The following is a 20033-nucleotide window of genomic DNA, read 5'->3' on the forward strand; positions in this document are numbered from 1 at the left end:
GGCACATGAAAAAACAGATTTGCAAGTTTTGAGGTAGGTTAAAAGTGAATCATCAGATTACTTATGCATGGATAATGAAGATGATAATGACTTTGATGTTGGCCATGTGATGGCAATGCGATATTGATCACAAAGTTCCTGTGACTGTGAAATGGAGCAAGAATCAACTGATACAGACACAGAGAATTCAGACATCCTTGATTGAGATGATGAAGAAAACATCAATGTGAGTGCATATTTGACTAGTTGAAATGTGGCAAAATGGTCATGCAACCAAATGGAATGATCTAATGTTAAAACTAGGTCAGAAAATATAGTGAGGGTCTTGGCAGGGGTGAAACCTTTTGGACAGAAAGCCAGCATTACCATTCAATGTTGGAAATTATAACAGATGTTCTGAAATACAACAAGGTTGAAATACAAGTAAAACATTCTGTACACACAAACAGCCATATTCAAAAATGTATTTATTATGACACTTCACTAGCTGAACTTAAAGCATTTGTAAGTCTGCTGTACTTAACAAGGATTTCTCATGATAACCACAGGAATGTAAAAGACTTAGGAAAAGCGATGGGTATGTTTTCAATTCAGAAATATATCCTGGAACTATGCCACCAGGCCCATATTTGTATAGAAATAAACTAAATGAGATTGTGAATATACTTGTCACTCCCATCTCCCAAACTAATTGGAATGTGACACTCGATAATTGGTTTACCAATTAATTACCAGTTGATGTTACATTTGCTAACAGAGCACAAGATGACCAATATAGGAACTGTACACAAGGACAACACAGAAATTCCAAATGAAATGTTGCAATTTCAAAACAGAGAATTGTACAGTACAATCTTTGGATTTTAGAAAGATTTACATTGGCCTTGTAAATGGCAAAGAAAAATGAACTGTACTTTTGATGTCAACATTGCACCATGATGGAAATATTGATAGAGAAACCTCAACAAAATGGAAGCCTGAGATGAAAACTTTCTACAACAAAACCAAAGGCAGAGCAAATGTTGTTGTTGAGTTATGCAGCAACTATGATGTCACTCAAAACACAAATAATTGGCCAATGGTTGTGTTTTACTAAACCCAAACATGTGGGCATAAATAGTTTGATAGTTTACAAAGAAAATAACAAGCACAAAATACCACAGAGACATTTTCTTAAGAGGACTGGGATTGGTACTCCTAAGAGATCATTTACAGCAGAGAAAAAACAAAATGATTTTTCCCAGGACACTATGCAAAATTATCATGGAGCACACTGGTGAGGTAAACAAGCAGCATCTCAAAGAACTATTACAACAACAGGAAAACCAAAAAGACATCAACTGTGCACCACAAGAAAGGATAGGCAAACAAAACATACATGCCATCAGTGTAAGCAATATGTGTATGCAGCATGCAGTTTTCATGTGTGAAGACTGCCTTGGGTGTGACAGTTGAACCAAAGATTATTTCTGTGGTAGACTCTTGTTTATATTTACATTGTAGTTCACTTAGGTTTTTATTTCTGATGTTATCCTTTGTAAGCAAGTAAACAGCTGATGTGAAAATGTTGAAGTCTATTCTAAGCACTCATTACATATTTGATATTTTATTTTATTTTATTGACTTTTTTCTGCTAAGTGCACATTGTAAAATATAGTGATAACCTCCTGACAAAACAGGAAGACAGGTGACAAAAATGGCCTGCCACACAGGAAAGGAAAGCTAAGAACATGTAATGTCAGTATAAGTAAGATATGTACATGGAACACACAGTTGTCGTGTATGAAGACTGCCTTGGGTGTGACAACTAAAGCAAAGGTTATTTTTGTTGTAGAGTTCTATTGGTATTTTCATTATAGTTCATATAGAAATGTTTCTGATATTATATTTTAGGTTTTGTAAGCAAGTACACAGCTTATGTGAAAATGCTGTTTATTGTAAAAGGACAATACATACTAAGAATTTAATACTTTATTTTATTTATTATTTTATATTCTGGTTAATTACTTATTATAGAATACAGTAAGAACCTCCTGACAAAACACCAAGAGCAGAGAGATGTCAAGTATGTCCTACAATAATATTAAGAAAGCCAAACAAGTGTGCTGTCAGTGTAAGCGATACATGTGTATAAAATGTGCTGTTGTTAGGTAAGAAGATTGCCTTAGGTGTGATAAATGAAGTAATTTTTTTTGTAGTGCTACAGATATTTTCATTGCAGTTTATACAGGAATTTGTTTGTGTTGTTATTTTTTAGACTTTGTACACCAAAAAACAGTTGATGTTGAAATTTTTGATGCTTTTTATGAACATTCAACAAATATTAAAAATTCAATACTTTATTTTTTGATATTTTTGCTGGTAAGTATTTCCTGTTTAATATAACTCATAAAATTCAAATTAATTATTCAACAATAGAAATATTCTAAATAATAAACATGGATATTATACACCCAAGTTTCTGTGCCTTTATGACAAAATTGACATTTGGGATACTATGCCACTCAGGGTACTATGGATAGTGCTAAAGTAAACATGAGAGTTCAGTTATCTCTTTGGCATACTGATTTTCTTCCTTTAGATTTATACTCAATAATGCATTGCTGGGCTATATGGTAGTTGCATTTCTAGTTTATTGAGGAACTATCTATTATTTTCTATGACTATTCTAATATACATTCCCATGAATGACATTGTGTTAACCAAAATAAGTCAGGCACAGAAAGGCAAAAATCTCATGGTCTCATAGATATGTGGAAACTAAAATCTGTTTCTCTCCCATACCTGCACCAATTATGCCTATGATTTATAATAAATATATAGTAAATAATTTCTTACTATGGTTGAATGCTGTTCTACTACAAATGGATGTAAAGTTGCTCTATTGAGTAGATATTTTCTGTATATGAATATCTGGTTTATTTTAGAATTTGTACTATGACTATAGATCTTATTCACATAATTAAATGGGGTAAAATGGAATTATTATAGCTTGTCATTATCCAGTTAGTATTTGATGCTATTATTGTTAGTGATTTTGCTACTTTAGCCAAGGTGGCACAGTTATTGCTATCAATTGATTTTTCTTTGTATGGCAAAATCTAGATTGATTGTGGTGGTCATAAACAATGCTACAGACCATTACCAAAGAACTGGGCACTGGAGCAAATAGGCTGCAACCTTTCCTCCTTAATAAATGCAAGTGTGAGATGCCAGAATAGATCCAAAAGCCAATAGCTAGCTACACCTACAGAATATCTCTGAAAAGTAGTCATTACCTAAAAAAGGGTCTCAATACTGCAATAAATCTACCTGCCACAAGCAAAATTCAAGCCTCAGTACAGAAACCAGATAAACAAAAAGAAATCTAAAATAAGAATACATAGACGCAAAATGCACTCCCCCCGCCACAGTTCCCATCTTCCCCAAAACAAATCCAGGGGGAAGAAATGAAAAGCCACACAGCCAAAATATCTGAAATGGTAGCAGTGGAAGTTACAAAACAGATCAATAAGATGCTTGGCAAATCCAGAGCAGAGATAATTAAACCAATAATGACGAACATAATAAATGATAAGTTACTCTAGAGAAGATACTAATAAAAATACAGGAGATAAGAAAAGACATGCAACCCATGAATGCCCAACATAAAGAACTGGCATCAATAAAACAGTTCAAAAGAATCCAGGGGATTAAATACACTAGAGACAGCAGAAATAATCAGTGTGAAGACAGAATGTCAGAGCTACAGCTGTGGTTAATGATCAACTAATGAAAAATACCATACAAATAGCAGAGGATTATGAAAAATCAATCCAGGAGCCCCTAGGACATAAAAAAAAAACTTTACAGAAATAACAACAAAAAACCTTCCAACTGTGGAAAAATAATTTGACATACAGATAAGTGAGGCATATAGAATTCCAAATAACCATGATAACAAAAGAACTACAATGAGATGTAATAAGCAAGAATCTGGAAATTCAGCACAAGAACAGAATTTTAATATCTGTTTTTAAAAAGAAACAAATCACCTATAAACACTGATCAGAATTACAGCAGACTTTTCAACACAAAACCTAAACCCAAGAAGAGTTTGGAGTGAAGTGCTTCAAGCCTAAAAGAACAGAACTTCCAATACAGATTAATGTATCCACAAAATTATCTTTCAAAATTGACAGAAAAATAAGATACAGTGTACCCTCAAATTACAACAGGGCTGACATACAAACAACTTGGGTTAATTAAGTTAATGGAAGATTCATCTACCTCTTCTTATCTATAGCATGTACCCTCCAAGTAAACATCTAGATCTCAGCTGTATTGACTTACAACCACCCCTTGGGAACCGATCAAGTTCATAAATCAAGAGGCTGCTGTATTTCCGTGATAAACAACAGCTAATCAAGTTCATGACCACCAAACCAGCAATACAAAAAATTCTCCAGGATATCCTAGAAAGAGACAATGAAGAGACCAATGCCAAAATGGTAAATAGAGTGAATCCACTCTATGCAAGCAATTAAATAGAAGGGAAAGAAAGTGAACCAACAGTGGAAAAATAATATGACAAGGATACAAGAAACACAGTTAAATAAAAAAAAATTCAAAGACTGAAAGTCAAAGGATGTAAAATAATACTCCATGTAACAGGAACCTGAAAACAAGCAGGAATAACTATTCTAATTGCAGACAAAGTGATTTCAAGATAAGACTGATCAGAAGAGACAAAGAAAATCAGTAAATAATGGTTAAGGGAACAATTCAAAAAGAACAAATAACAATGATAAATATTTATATTCACCAAACACCAGCCCACACAACTTCACAGAACAAACACTAATGGACATGATAAATCAGGTAAGCTCCAATACAATTGCAATGGGGGACTTCCATATCCCACTGTCACAAATAGACAGATAAGCCAGGTGAAAAATCAGCAAAGAAATATCAGAATTGAACCAAACTTTTGAACAAATAAACTTAATAGATATCTTCAGAACATTCCACCCAACAACAGACTAAACATTCTCCCCAGCAGCACGTGCTACCCCATAGAACAACCTCAAGTAAATGCAAAGGAATCAAAATTATCCCAGGCATATTATTAGATCATAGTGCAATGAAAATAGATATCAATGGCAAGAGACACTATGCAAACACATGGAAATTAAATAATATGCTCCTGAATAATCAATGGGTCTCAGATAAAATTAAAGAAAAAACAGACAACTCCCACAATCAAACTATAATGCCAGTATGATATACTGGAACCTATGAGATACAATGAAAGCAGTCTTAGTTTATAGTGGTAAATTCTGACACCAGAAAAACAGAGCAAGCACTAATAAAGAACTTAATGATGAATCTAAAAGTTCTAGAAAAAGAATAATACAAATCCAAAGCTAGTATGGCAAGACAATTATGCAGACCAGAGCAGAAATTAATACTATTTACAAAAAATAGTATAAAGAAATGATTAATCAAGGAGTTGACTCTTTGAAAAGTTAAATAAAAGAGATAAGCCAAGCCTATCCCTTAACTAAGCTTATCAAAAAAGGACAGAAAAGACCCAAATCCATGCAATTTGAAATGGAAAAGGCAAAATCACAACAGATTTTGAAGAAATCCAAAAGATCATCAGTAATTACTTTGAGAACCACTGTTCTAGTAAAACAGAAAATTTGGATGAAATGGATAGATTCCTAGATACATATGAATTACCAAACCTAAATCAAGAAAATATAAAAATTCTGAATAATCCAATATCAGTCAATGAAACTGAAGAAAAATAAGAAAGAAAAGAAAGACCACCTAAGAAAAAACAAAGTCCCAGTGGATACAATGCTGAATTCCACGAGAACTTTACAGAAGATCTAACACCAATACTCCTCCAATTTTTAATGAAATTAAAAGGGTGACAGGCCTCCCAAAGTCATTCCTGTAAGCAAGTATTACCCAGACAACAAAACCAGAAAATGACCCAACGAAAAGAAGAGAACTACAGGCCAATGTCTTTAATGAATGTGGATGCAAAAATCCTCAGTAAGATACTGGCAAACAGCAAGTCATTAAGAAGATTATACACCTTGAACAAGTAGCATTCCAGGGATATGCAAATCAATAAATGTAATATACCACATAAACAGAAGCAAGGACAAAAACCACATGATCATATCAATAGGCCCAAAAAAAGTGTTTGACAAAATCCAACAATTCAGTCATGATCAAAATAAGCCTTAGAGAAAACTGGAAAGAAAGTCTTTATCTCAAGCTAATAAAAAATAATAAAAGCCATCTATCAATGGCCAACATCATATTAATTGGACAAAAGCTGAAAGCATTCACTCTAAAATCAGGAATAAGACAAGGATGCCCACTATCACCACTCCTGTTCAATATAGTTCTCAAAACATTTTCCAGAGCCATTAGACAAAACAAAGAAATAAAAGGAATATGGGTAGAAAAGGAAGAGTTAAAGTAACATTATTTGTTGATGGCATGATCCTCTACAAAGACCACCCCAAAAACTCCATTAAAAGACTCCTAGAATTAATAACCAAATTTGATTAGCATAGCAGGAAACAAAGTCAACATTCAAAAATCAATAGCATTCCAACATACCAATAAAACTCACCAAGAGAGTAATTAGAGAAACAGCACCTACAACAGCACCAAGAAAAAATGAAATACTTAGTAGTTAACCTAAAGAAGGAAGGGAAAGACCCCTACACTGAAAATATATATTCTGAAAAAGGAGACTGAAGAGAATATAAAAAAATGAAATATACTCCCTGTTCCTGGATAGGCAAAAGCAATAGTGAAAATAACCATATATCTAAAACTGTTACATAGATTTAATGCAATTACAATCAAAATAACAATAGAATTCCTCACAAACCTAGAGAAAATGATACTAAAATTTATATGGAACTAGAAGAGACCTGGGAATAGCAAAAGTAATTCTGGACAACAAGGACAAGGCATCACAACCCCCAATCTTTAAGTTATTCTACAAAGCTACATTGATGAAAACAGTATGGAGTTGGAAAAAAATAAAAACAGAATTGTAGATCAATAGAACAGAATACAACATGCAGAAACAACTCCAGACATACTCAGCTACCTTATCTTTGACAAAGGGGCCAAATCCTTTTGCTGAAGGAAAGAATGCCTCTTTAACAATGGTTTTAGGAAAACTGACTTTCCAAATGTCCAAGACTGAACTTGGGCCCGTATTTCTCACCATGCACTAAATTAAAATCATACTGGTTAAAACAGACTTATGCTAGTGGAGGGTAAACAGGTAAAACTCTCAAAGACATAGGTGTAAGCAAAGACTTTATTAAGAAATCCCTGGTTGTACAGGAAATTGTACTACAAAGAATAAACAAGTAGGATCCCATAAAATTATAAAGCTCATGCACAGCAAAGGAAACCACCAACAGAGTGAAAAGACTACTTACAGAATGGCACAAAGGCTTTTGCCAGCTACTCCTCAGAGGACTAACATCTAAAATAAAGAACTCAAAACAATCAGATCTCCCCAAATTAAAAAACCCAATCCAAAACGTGAGCATCTAAAATGATATACACTTAAAGAGGAAGAAGTCACAAAACATTAAAAAATGTTCAACATCACTGGTCATTCAAGAAATGCAAATTTAAACAATGCTGAGACTCCATCTCATGTCAGGAAGAATGGCTGTCATCAAGATATCAACCAATAACAAATCCTAGCAAGGCTGTGGTGATAAAAGAACATTTCTCCATTATTTCCAGGAGTGTACACTGGTACGACCACTATGAAAAGCAGTATGAAGATTCCTTAAAAAATTGAAACTAGATTTCCATTTGATCCAGATATTCCCCTTCTGGGTATCCTCCAACAAGAGTTAAAGTATACTACAGTGCTACACACATACCCATGTTTGTAACAGCACAATTTATAACAGCTAAATCTTGGAACCAGCCCATATGCCCATCAAAAGATGAATGGACAGAGTTGAAATCAAGAAAATTAAAATTATGGTAAAGATTTCAACACATACATCTTACTAAGTAATAGAACAAATTGATACAAAAATCCATAAAGATCAGAGCACATAAACAATATTACCAACTGGGCCAGTGATTTAGCTCAGTGGCACTGCACCAGCCTCACAAGTGCAAGGTCCCAAGTTCGATTCCCAGGACCAAAAAGAAAACAATATTACCAATATGTTTAAAAGATGACAAATTATATAAAGTATGTACTCTGATAATAATAGTACTAAAGCAGCAATTATCAACAAAAACATAGAAAGCAAAAGAAAAACATAGGTGGGATATTCCCAATGCTTTGCAAACTAAGCAACACTCTTCTAAATAAAAGTCAAAGAAGAAAAAAGTGAAATTATAAAAAATTGAAATAAAATAACATTTTAAAATTAGTATTCTCTATATAGGAAGTACTAAATGTCATATTACAAAATATGACCTCAGCTTCTACATTTTAAAAATCTAGAAAAAGAATATATTAAATTCATGTAAGCAAAATCAATATACAGAAAACAAAAATAATAGCAAAAATTGATCAAATCAAAATCTGGTTCTTTCAGAAGATTAATAAAGTTTATAAATGTTCTGAACTAATCAGCAGAGAGAAAATTTACTGATAAGCATTAAAGGAGGTGAGATCACTAAAGTTTCTACAGAAATTAAAAGAATTATAAAAGAATATTATCAACAACTTTATGCCAATAGATAATTTAGATGAAACTAAAAAATTTCTTGAAAAATACAAGCTACTAAATTTCACTCAAGGAAAAACTGTGCTGATAAATGAATGATATTTGTGCTGATAAATGACATTCTATCCATCAAAGAAGATGAATGTGTAGTTTCAAACTTTCCCAAAAAGAAAACTCCTGGCCAGATGTGTGAACACCAGGAGGTAACAAAAATTGGAGACGAACTTAGAGTTTATGTGCATCAAGCAATATATAAGAGAATCCCATTTTAATAAAACTATATCTGTCTCTCTATCCCTCACTTGAACTGCCTATCCATCTGAACTATACAGGACATTCATTTAATAATGGATGGTAATTCTGAGCCAATTTTCAGCTTTCTTCATTTTTACTTTAGAAGAAATTGGTATGAATCATTCTTATAAAACATTCTACTATAATAATAAAATTATTATTTTAGAAAATGATAAAGATTGAAGAACCAAGTTAGTGTAATGTCGTAAAGACTAATGTACAAGAGTATTTCAAAGACTAGTGTAGTGACATATGTCTATAACACCAGCGTTCTGGGTGGCTAAGGAGATTACAGGAGACTTAGCAAGAACTTGTCTCAAAATAAAAACAAGCAAATAAATGAAAAGGACTAGGAATGCAGTTCACTACAAATGTTGGGTTTACGCCATACTACTAAAAAAAGGTGCATTTCAAAAAGAAATATATGATCAACTTCACCAGAAAGTTCTAAAAGCAGTAAAGCTAAGAACAGACCAATTGGTTTAGTAACTGGGAGATCAGTACAGCTTCCATAATAGAGATTTTCTAAAGTGAAGATGGAAAGGCCAAATTACAGGGTGTTCGGAGGTGAGTAGTGAGGCAGTGAAGAAAAATGGTTTAAACCACTTATTTGAGAAACTGGGCTCTGAAAAGATGGTATCTGTACTTCAGTGTAACTGTGAGAGGAATTGGAAAATTGTTATATTTTCACTCTGAAATCAAAAATAAATTAGATATTGAAGAGAAACCACCTAATCAACTCATATAACTGTTATAAAATACCAATGAAGAGAGTAACATGAGGCCAATATCCACAAAAGAAATGTGTTTCCATCCTCATGTAGAAGACTGGAGATTCTATGCGACAAAAGACAATTCTAGCTTCACACGAAAAGCAGGTGAGATTACAGTTCATCTGAAAGAAAATGATATTTTTCCCTACAAAATAAAATTGCTACAGACGACAAAAACAAAGACGTCTTAAAAGCAGCCTATTAAATATAAAAACTAACATGATCAAATTAGTCATACTGTATCATTAAGGTTACATATTCTTTACAAAATACTTTGCATACATTACTCAAAAATCTTAAATCTGCATTCCAAAATCTATATATAGAATTTCAAATTGTGCTTTAAATAAGTTTCTAAAGATGCGATGGAAATCACATTCCTTACCACATCCTCAAGAATGATTATCTCTGGCTTCACTTTTTAAAGACAGAAATCAGTAAGCTGATTTCAGTATATGTGAAAATTTCTCTGGTGTATAATCTTAAAATTTATATATCCTATAGACATTTTAAATATCTCTTAAATTGCCAATCTGTAATAAGGCATTTTAACTATCTCTTAAAACTGCAAATCTGCAATTAGATATCTTTTTTAAAAAGCCCTAAATGACCAGTTAAATTTATATTAATTACCCAATGAAAATGTCCATCATAATGTTATTATTCTATCTACTTGAATAAATGAAACTTTGCTAGTTACCTTTTCCCCAGGAAAAATTTCAATGTAACCAAACATCGTGGATGATTATAAAAGAAACACAGCTGACTGAAAGAGATGATTTCAGTGGTTCCATATTTTATGCGTACTTCGTTTTTCTGTTGGAAACAGAATGAACAGAGCCAAATGAATCCTTTGAATCTTCACTTTATGTTCCAAATTGTCCACCAATAAACATTTTATATAATCTTTGAAGTACTATTAGCTCCAATATACTGTGTCCTCAGCATTTTTTTTTCCAGGGTTTTTTTTTTTTTTTTTTGAGACAAGGTCTCACTCACAATGTAGTGTCCAGATCTCCTATGCTAAAATGTAATTTTCATCAGACGCTACCATGTTTACAACTGATAAAACTTGTCAGAAAAAAGAAACCAGGTTCTTCACCACAAAATTGTGTTATACACTATCAACTGCAGAAGGTAGAAATAAAAAAATAGAATGTGTGTCTACACTCAAAGCTATTTACTATACCCAGTGAGTAGAGCTCATAGCAGATATAAAGGTTTCTAATACAACCCAATATCAAAACAAAACAATGAGGAAATAAAAACAAATTTAAAAAAGACTTCTTCTGTTGAAGAAAAAAATTGGTTTAAAAAAGAGATCAGCGGGCTGGGGATTTAGCTCAGTGGTTCCGCCACCCACCTCACTAGCACAAGGACCCGTGTTTGATCCCTGATACAAAAAAAAAAAAAAGAGAGAGAGAGAGAGATCAGTTTACCATATTGACTCATACCTTCATTCTTCTTATCATTGAACCCCATCCTCTTATTACAAGTTCAGTCCTACACAGGACTTCTAATCCTAAAGAATTTAAAGACCTAAGGTCAGCAATTGTGTAGTGAATTGGCCTTGATACTGGGCCCTTGTTGATTTTGTTTTCTGGTCCTCATACATTGATTCCTGTTGCCTTCCTCAACAAAACACCACTTGTTTCGCACTTACAAGGTTTCTGTGTTCTGAGTTCATTTTTCTGTATAATCCCAACTCAGAATCACCTTCACTTCATTCATTCATTTTTGGATAAACACATATTGAGCACCTATTGGTTTTCAGACACAGTGCTAGGTGCCATGGATAAGGACCTTGACCTCATGCTGCAACTACTACCTAATGTTGCAACTACTGGCTATTTCGAGACTGCTATTCCAGACTTTGCCCACCTACTAAGATAAGAATTTCTTACCTTTTTTCCTTCACTAATGGTCTAGGGAGTATAAATAATAGCCAATGACAACACACAGTGTTTGCCCTCTCCATATACAACAGAATCTGTCTAGAAATAATTAAATGTATGTGTGTATCCATGCAGTATTTAACATTCTAAGGCAAAAATCACCAACAAAACTTATCAGACCCTTCTTAGTCTAAGGTATCCCTTCTACAATAACAAGGGATCTACAGTTGCTTCTATTCCCAATGCTTCTGATACTCACTTTTCACTCCCTCCAGATGTAGGTCTCAACTCCACCACAAAGAATGCCTTTTTAACACTCAGACCATGGCCCTTCCTTGACTGCTCAGCTCAGACACCAAGAACTGAATCTCTCTATTCTTTACTATCAAATTGGTTAATAGACTAAATTCATTACCTTGATACTGAATACCGAGCTACAGCACAAAATGATAACCAATAAGCAGCATTTTACAATTCTACAAAGGATATTCACACATATTATTTCAGCTGAAAATCGGAAGCCTTCACACAAAAAATGGTAATCAAGTTGCAAGCAAAGGGGAGATAAAACCACAAGTAGGGCTTTTTTGTAAAATACTAAGCAAAAGTTGAAAATGGAAATGTCTATCATATCTCTGAAGGTCACTAAGAACCTAACTGCATGATACACTGATAAATTATCACTTCTGTTAATCACAAATTTAATCATACCACAGTCTGATTTAAACCTTCATGGCTTCTATTGTTCCTCTTATAAAAGAAAATAATTTTCAAAGGTCCACTAGGATGTCATGATTTGGTTATTAAACTTCCTGGTTTACCATGCTTGTCTTCCCCATCACTTCTCTGAATTGTACTGCACCTCTACTGTCCTTCATTTTTACCTCCAAGTGTCATGCTTTCTCCTTACATGAGATCTCTGTACTTGGCTTCCCTCTAGAATGCTCCTCCATCATTGCCTAGTAGTTAATTCCTATGCTTCCTTCCTCTCTCTTGATCAGGCTTCTTCAATTCACATTATTCAGGCCCTTAGAGCTATGTTCTTTTCCTTGAGTGTTGTACTTGTAGTTTCAGTATTAAGAATATTTTTAAAACTATCAATCATCTATCATGAGACTATTTCTACTCATCACTAAAGCTATAGAACAAATGTACTATTTAATTATAATAGTTCACAGGAGGGTCAGGGATTTAGCTCAGTGGTTCTGCCACCTGCCTCGCAAGCGTAAGGACCCAAGTTCGATCCCCAGTACCAAAAAAGAAAAAAAGAAACCCCAATAATTCACAGGAATCCTCTAGGTGTTTAGATCCTCTGGTGTTTAGAATGTAGGCATATGTTAGTAGTTAGTAATAAGGTCTTCAGAGTCAAAGACTGACTTTCAAATCATATCTCCTTTTTTACTACTCATATAATTTTGGATTGGATATATAATCTTTGAAGTGTTTAGGTTTTTATTTTTGTAGTAAGAATCATAGTCTAACCATACCACAGATGATGTAGATTTTTCAAATCACATGGAAGATAAACCTAAATGTACATTCCCCACTGCCTATCACCATGTCAAATACGCAGTTTATGTTTAGAAGGAAGGTATGTTAATTGTGTCAAGTTGACTAGACTAAGAGACAGGTAGTTAACTGACAAAATATTAACTCTGGTTGTGTATGTGAAGGTGAGTCAAGAGAAAGCGAGCATCAGTAAACTGAATCAAGATCTACCCTCACCAATGTGAGTGGGCATCATTCAGTCTGTTGAGGGCTCAAACATGTAGAGGATGGACAAATTCACTCTCTGTCTTGAACGAGAGCTAATGGTTCTTAGGCCTCTGAATGCTGAACTTGCACCAGCACAATACACTCCAGTTCTCACACCCTAGGACTCAAAAGTTGTACCACCAGGTCCTCGTGCTTTCAGATGCAAAATGAACCACACTATTGAATTTCTTAGATATGCAGCTGCAGACAGCACTTGGTGGAACGTCTTGACCTCCATAATAGTAAGAGTTAATTCCAATAACAAAATGCTCTTGTATCTATACAAATCTATGTGTATCACTGTTTCTTTTTCTTGGGAGAACCCTAATGGAACAGAAGAAGATGACTGATGTTTTTACTTTAGAGTCTTGAAGATAAAATCACATAAGTACATACTTGACTATGCATGATGTACTGTAAAAGGACAAACTTAAAATGTGTTCTCTGGTGCAAGAAACAGTGAAGTATTTGCAGGGCTGTGTAACTCATATGAAATAACTTGAGGTAGTAATTAGACAGTGATGGCCTGATCCTTAAATTCAGGATTAAAGAGTAAGAGGGTTTTTGCATAATTGAAAACTAAATTCTCCCTGGAACATAAACTGAAATCTTAATATAATATCAAAGGTTGTCAGTGAAATAACATGGTTAAGTAACTATAAATTCTACTTTGGGCTAACTCATGGGTAAGGCCATATACCAAGGAAAAGCATTAACCTATATGTACAGTTACTTCCCTCTGGTATCAATTTAATAGACACCTAATCTAGCTCTTGCTTACAGAAATAAAATATGGTGACCTGAAGTGACTCAACCATTCAATTTTTGTGTTCTTTATATTTTAAATTTATCATCTCAATATCAACATTCAATATTATGAATGTACACACTTGATCTTGTTTTAGAAAGAGCAATTGATAGTATAGATAATCAAATCTTCACTAATTAAAAAGCAAAGCAATACAAGGCACAAATTTTATTTAGGTACCAAAAGTTCCAATTAAGGGATTCTTATTTTATTACACATAAATCATTTTTCTTGTAACACTGCTAGCAAGTTTTATTGCTGTCTTTTGTTGCTTTTCTCCATCTTTTTTTTATTGACTATCTTTACCTGGAAATTATTTTAATGTGCTTTTTGGAGTTATACTATTGAAAAGCTGAGACTTCTAAAAGGTTCATTGCATTCCAGAAACATAACTTTGCTTCTTATGAAGTTCTTATTTTATACCACAAGTATATTTAGATGAAGAGTTTGTAATAGAAGCAGCAGCAAAACTCCAGAAACCCATGTAATCACTTGGAAACAGTCATCATTGCAAACAGTACACATTTAAACTATTACACTGGAATCCTAAATCTTAAACTCAGCACAGAGATTAAATACCAGTAGAAAAATAAATATGGGTTGAGAACTAAAATTGTTTTTTCCTTCAACAAATGAAGTGAGTGTGTATACACAACTGACATCAAGAACAACCTAACCGAGACCAAACTGATGCAAATAGGATGCCAAGCAAAACTTAGCTTTCTGCCAAAGGTTTTCCCCAGGAGGTAAATAACATTTTCCATAAGTCTATGGAAATTGCAGAATTGGTTTGGTAATGAAATACTCTTAGCCAATTTTTTATGTGTGATTTAACGTTTTTGTTCTCTATTGAACAGGATAGATTACATTAATTACATCAGAGAAGGGTCCATATTTATATTCAATGAAAAGATTAGCAGTATGTTAATTCACTTGAGAAAATTTTACCATATGTAAAGATAAAATATGCATTTTTAAACCTCCCTTTGAAAGTTAAGACTATACAATTACAGTGTAATTCAGCAAGATTAGAATTAAATATAAACTTTTCAGGCAGGAGCGCTTCATATTACATGATGATAATTTAGAGTATTCTAATTAAAAGAATCTTATTGTAATTTTCATAAAGTTACATGCTTAAGCCAACTTATCAGTAGAAAGTTAGATAATCATGGAAAGAAAGACATAGATTTCAAAAAATATTTTCAGTCCAATTATCCCTAAAAGGCACTATAGGTGATTTTCAAAAAACAAAAAAATTTAATATGTAAGCAATCTCTGCTTCTGTCTTTTGATTCATCTTGAGTTATCTTGGTTGGTACTCAGTGTGTTTATACACAGAAGACATGACCCACTCCTGTGCTTACTGTTCACATTTTACTGCATAATTTCCAGAGATTAAAAGAGCAAACAATCAAAGTCATGGAAAATACAAATGATACTGTGAAATTTTAGTGATGTCCCTAGCTGGTCTCCAAAGTGTTCATGAGGCAAAAATAGGCTCTACGTGGGGCTCCATGCATTTCAGCACGAGACCAATGCACCTATGCAGTAGACCACCCTGTATGGCTATGTAAATTACCTCCACCCTTGATCAGGCACCTGTGATTCTGGAAAATTAAATTTCACATTCATTATTCATGAGGTCAGCACAACCCCGTTAATGGAATTTTGGCCTAATTAAGAAGTGTTAAAGAGAGACCTCTCTTTTCATGGTCATTAACCGCAATCCTATCTTCTATATCTGAAATTCTATCTTCACAATGTTTTATTCTGTTGTGTACACTTTCAATAGAGCTTTTAATATCCTGGATATCTGTTTGAATCTGTGTTATGGATTCCATTTCTTTCCACTGTTGGGCATTCATTGTTTCCATTTCTTTCTTATGCTGGGCCTTCATGGCTTCTATCATGGTCCTGAGCTTATCTATGTTTTTCTCAGTTTCTGTTCTAGAGTCTCAAATCATGACTTCCATTTTGCTCACCATCTCTTTGGTTATCTGGGAAATTATTTCTGTTTTGAATTTTTCTACAGCCTGATTGATCTGTTTTGTTACTTCCTGTGCTATGGGTTCAGGGTGTCCTGCTGGTTCACTATCAGACTTTTCACCCTCATTTGCCCTACTGTTTGCCATTGGTGAACTGGAAGTCTGTCTTTGTGTCTTGCTTAAGTGTTTTCTCATCTTTATTTTTGTTGTTGGGTTGTCCTTGGTTTAATTTCTGGGTTATTACTTAAATCTTCCTGATATGGTTGCACTTTAGCTTTTGAGTTTCTAATGACTCATAGACATTCTCATTTTCATAATATCGGAGAAAACATCTCATTAAATCAATCACAGTCCTTTATCCCAGTTGATACAATGAGCAGCACAATAGGATCAAGCACAACTTGCAAAATGACCACTTGTGGTAGTCATTAATCTATCAGTTTTAAATCATGTGAATTAAATTAAAATCAAGGAGCAGCTCAAAATATGTTTGCAGTGAATACGCTTTTCTATATAGCATCTTTACCATTTAGGATCGGGGCTTAGACAGAGTTAGGATGAGAGAAGTAGGTAAGTGAAACAATTGCAGAAGGTTTCAAGTGAAGCCAGAGGACATGGAATGACCGTATAATAATTACGAAACTATTAAATTCAAAAGGGATAGACAGAGTGCAAGAATAAGGACAAAAATATATCCCCTTAACAGTAATAGGGGCTCACTTTCCCTCTATTGACCCATGAGTGAGATAAAATGACAGAAGAAAAGAACATAAAAAAATGATAAAAGAAGAAGTCTGAGTTAGGGCAGGAGCAGGAACAGCAATGGACATGAGGGATAATATGGTGGAGCAAGAGTTGGAGAAACAGGACAGAAAAAAGAAAGAATGTGCAGAGTGGAATGAGAAAAAGAAAGAAAAAAAAATGAATTTGAAGGGTGTCTTTCAGACAAAGAGCTGGGAGGTTCCATTTGACCCAGCCATCCATCTGCTGTGTATCTTTCCAAAAGAATTAAAAGAATCATATCACAGTGATACATGCACACCTATGTTTATAGCAGCACAGTTTGTAATAGCTAAAACTTGGAAACAGCCCATTTGCCCATCAGGCGGAAACTGGATAAAGAAGATGTGGTTTTTTTCTTTTAGGACTTGGAATACCTCACTCCAGGCTCTCCTTGACCTAAGATGTGTTTTTTTTCTATAAAAATGGAATATTACTCAGCCATAAAGAAAGAGAAATTAGATTCATTCATAGGAAAATAGATATATATTGCGGATATACTCCTAAGTGAAATAAGTAAGTCACACATGTGTAAATACCGAATAGTTTCTCTGGTGTGAATAAACTGTAATAGTACATAAGATCCTAATGAGATAACTGACATTGTCAATGGGAAGAAAAGGGCTAAAGGCATAGGGAAAGTGGGAAGGGTAGGGGAAAGGTAATAAGGGAAAAGAAAAAAATGTGAGAAAATGAAAAGATGGAAATAAAGTGTTTGTAAATGGGGAGGGGAGGAGGGGTAAAGGGAGGGCAGAGACAAGGGGAAAAAATGAGAACCAAGGCCTGTCATGTAAAGGTACAAGAGCCCAATAATGAATGTGACTGTACTGTACACCTAAAATGTACCAATAAACTCAATAAAAAGAAAAGAAAATTTTGGGAGCAATAGTCTGAAGATATGAGAATTGAAAATATTTCAAAGTAGACAAAATCTTCAATACATTATTTAAAAAGTAGAAAAATTCAAGCAATAAAATTACAATAAAAACATTATCTATGAAAAAAAAGTGTTAAAGAAGTTTGCTTCCTTTGCTAGTTCACATAAGCATTTCACTGAACCCACAGCACATATACTCAAGATGTTCTAGAGAAACTGAGATGTGTTTTTCTGCTGTATTCTTAAATTCTACGCATTTAGGGTGAGGGCCACTTCAAAACTGTTTCTAACCCAGGTGTAGGTATAGGCACACACCTATAACCCCAGCTATGAAAGGCTGTGGAAGGAGGATTGAAAGCTCAAAAGAACACTGGCAATTTAGCAAGATTCTGTCTCAAAACAAAATGTTTTTTAAAAAGAATAGGGAGGTAACTCAGCAGTAAGAAGTAGGGAGGTAGATCAAATCCAGATCAACACCCTGGGTTTGATAGATAGATAGACAAAAAGACAGACAGACAGACAGATAGATAGATAGATAGATAGGATAGATATTTACATAATATTCTATAGTAAAGGAAGCAGTAGGCAGATAATGGACGTGTTTGTCTCTTTTGTTTTTAAATTTTTACCTTTAGGTAAGTTTATCTACTGTCAGTTTTTTCACTACTCCTAAGTCCCTCTCTCTCTCTCCCTCTCTCTCTCTCTCTCTCTCTCTCTCTCTCTCTCTCTCTCTCTCTCTCTCTCTCTACTAATTTCACCAGCTTCTACCCCATTCCCTCTATATTTTTCTACTTTATAATTATAAAATTAGACAAAACCACAGAATGCCTTAAGTAGTACTTATTTCAAGCATACAGTATATGGTTTTAAATATAGATGTTTGTTTTCAGTTGTTTTACCTTTGCAAGAAATCAAATTTGCCACAACAAAACTTTAATACATTCTGTCATAATACCTTCAGTTATAGTTCCTGTTAGTGAGCTCTGAAAGTTAGCCACCTAACAAAGTATTTGCTGGATCCATTCCATATTCAGTTCACAATAAAATCTATGAAGGATAAAGAGAAAAGGGAAAAAACACTATGCCAGACTTAAATCTAAGTTCAACATTCCTAAAATTCTTTAAAAACAAACAAAAAATAAAAAGCATAAAAATTTAAAATAACATTATAGATGCATGCTACTGCTAAAACAGGATGGCAGAGTGAGTACAAACATTTACCTTTCTCTCTTCCAAACCACACTGAAAGGAATTGGAAGTATAGAAAGAGAAGAAAATAAAACATGAATAGGTAAGAAAGCAGAACAGTCAGGAAACTATGACTATTCCACAACATCCAATGGAATGGCAGAGGGCAAGGTACCAGTGGGATTATTGTGACAGTGGAGGAGGAAAATTTTGGAGTGGCAGATGAGGGCTACAGAGAAGATGGGGCTATTTGTCCAGCAGAGGACCTAGAACAGCTTTCCTAATACAGGCAGGAGGTAGAAAGGAATACATTGCAGGGCAGTATTGAGGGCATTTAGTAAAAATGACTACTGAACACTAGCTAAGTTCCTAAGACCTTTCATTCTCAGACAACTGGTAGAAATGCCATATGATAAAGGCTAAAAATAGCTCACCTCTAAAAAATCTGAATGATTTGTCTGAGGAGGACTATAGGAAGCTACCAGCTTGTCTACTACAATATTAAATTTCACGTATTAAATTGAGATCTATTTACCAGTAAACATTTCCACCTAAATATACATAGTTTATATTCAAATTTCTAGTTGGGGGAAGTATACAGTGGCAAAGGGAAGTAATGCCAGACAATTATGTTACTCTAGCTTTCTTGCTAACAAGTAAGAGTGAACAACTCGGATCACATGATGTTTGGGAAAAATCAGTATCATTAGAAATTCCAAGAAGTATTGCATCCATGTAATAAAAAATGATTTCAGGTGGGTATAATGGGAGCAAAGGAGCTTAAGGGAAATTTATAACGTGATTACTAAAATTAAGTCATTAAAACAGCTAGTTACATGGTGTAGGATCCAGTGAACAGGAAAAATGAGGACACACTATAATGTTTTGAAGAACCTGCATTTCCTTTGGATAACACTAAGCAGTAGCATATATATATATATAT

At 34.0% G+C, this 20033-nt stretch overlaps 1 protein-coding gene across 3 annotated transcripts in view; it reads right to left on the reverse strand.

Annotated features, from left to right (window-relative positions):
• Iqcm (IQ motif containing M) overlaps positions 1–20033 on the reverse strand; it is a 503902-nt gene that overhangs the window by 469124 nt on the left and 14745 nt on the right. For all 3 annotated transcript variants that reach the window (XM_010632730.1, XM_010632731.1, XM_010632732.1), the window contains exon 2: positions 10500–10615. The gene's annotated coding sequence lies outside the window, so the exon portion shown is untranslated. The remainder of the gene's footprint in view (positions 1–10499; positions 10616–20033) is intronic.

Source organism: Fukomys damarensis, unplaced genomic scaffold (assembly GCF_012274545.1).
Source record: "Fukomys damarensis isolate Sample0158 unplaced genomic scaffold, DMR_v1.0_HiC HiC_scaffold_38, whole genome shotgun sequence".
In the NCBI taxonomy this organism is placed as follows: Eukaryota; Metazoa; Chordata; class Mammalia; order Rodentia; family Bathyergidae; genus Fukomys; species Fukomys damarensis.